The sequence below is a fragment of the Zalophus californianus genome, chromosome 3, assembly GCF_009762305.2.
Source record: "Zalophus californianus isolate mZalCal1 chromosome 3, mZalCal1.pri.v2, whole genome shotgun sequence".
Taxonomy (NCBI): domain Eukaryota; kingdom Metazoa; phylum Chordata; class Mammalia; order Carnivora; family Otariidae; genus Zalophus; species Zalophus californianus.
Window position 1 is genome coordinate 44656200 of NC_045597.1, and position 1492 is coordinate 44657691.

Here is a 1492-nt window from a genome sequence, read left to right on the forward strand (position 1 = left end):
AAGTTAAATCCCTTAGAATGAAGGCAGGGCCACCGCAGTCACTAAGAAGCTGAGAGTTCTAGAACCCTGAGCAGATTGTCCTGAAGAGTTCCAGACCCCATGTCCCAGCAGCCTAGGCCAGAGGCTGTGCTTCTGTCAGCTGAAAAGACGTTGCTCTGAAGGTTTGCGCACTGAGTCTTAGAATGTAGTTTTCTTCCACTCACAAGGAAATTTGCAACTAAAATTAGTTAAGATTCAAACTCAGTGAATAACGTAGTTCAGTTCAGCATGGAAAACAGTCTAATAGTACACTTATGGAAAATTGTAATGAGTAGCCAATTGCTCTCAACAATGTTAGGTTGTCCCAGTGCTCAGAGGGAAAAAAATCATATTAAACTGAAATCTTCCTGCCTATAATTTCTCCTCATTGGTCTGATTTTTTCCCAGTTGCCTCAAATGTAACTTACAAACAAATAGGGAGGAAATAATAAAGCTCTGCCCCCTGGAGCCTCTGAAAGCAAGCCTTGGCTTATCTTCCAGTTGAATAAAAAATATTTGGGGTCAAGCCTGAGCTTGGCAAATGAGCTCAATTAACCCAGATTCACTTTGGAAGGAAATTTTTATTCAGAATAATCAAGTTGTCTAATAGAATCTATGCTTAAGAAATGGACAGCAAGGAAATTAAATGGCCCAGAGTTCCAGAAAACACATTCAGAGACGAGGCCTAGAAGCCTAAAGCAATGACAACCACCCCAGTGCCTTTTCCATTGCAAAGCCTGACTCTCTGAAGTCTTACTGGAAATGGGCAGTAACTCTAGCAGCCAGGGTCTGTTGTAAAACTAGCGTAACATGCCCAGAACAGTATCAGCATGACGGTGACAAAGTGACATAAACAAGTTTAATACATTCTAGAACTGCATTAGACTTGAGGCTTGGGATTCACAAACACCCACCTCTATAACTGAGTTCCCAATTCCTGTTCATCACTGCAGCAAGCAAGCCTCCTTTAGGCCTGGATGTCAAGGGAATAGGTCCAAATCTAAGGATTTCACTTATTCCCTCCTCTACAGACCATGTAGGTTTGAGTTTCCACTTAGGAGGATGTCAAAATCTAAAATAATCCCCAACACCTGTCATATACACAGGAAGAGACCTATTATCTTCAACCAAAGCACTATTTATTATAACAGAAATACTAAATGCATCAGCAGAGGTAGGTCCCAGCTTGTGGTGGTTTGGGATTGTAAATATTGGTTAATTTTTAGTCCAAAAAACAAATCATTTATTCATAGTCATCACTGGTTCAGCATTTAATTCCCAGGATACAGCCAAGATAAAGGATTTCAGAGACTGGTGCTGTAATGGTAAAATAACAAAAGCATCTATAATCCCTGACCCCAACAGATCCAAGAGTTCACTTGATCAGTTTTATAGTTTTTATAGAAAGAAAATGGTGACCCTCAAAATGACTCCAGGCTATTTATTCATTGGTTAGTCTAAGCATATGATATAA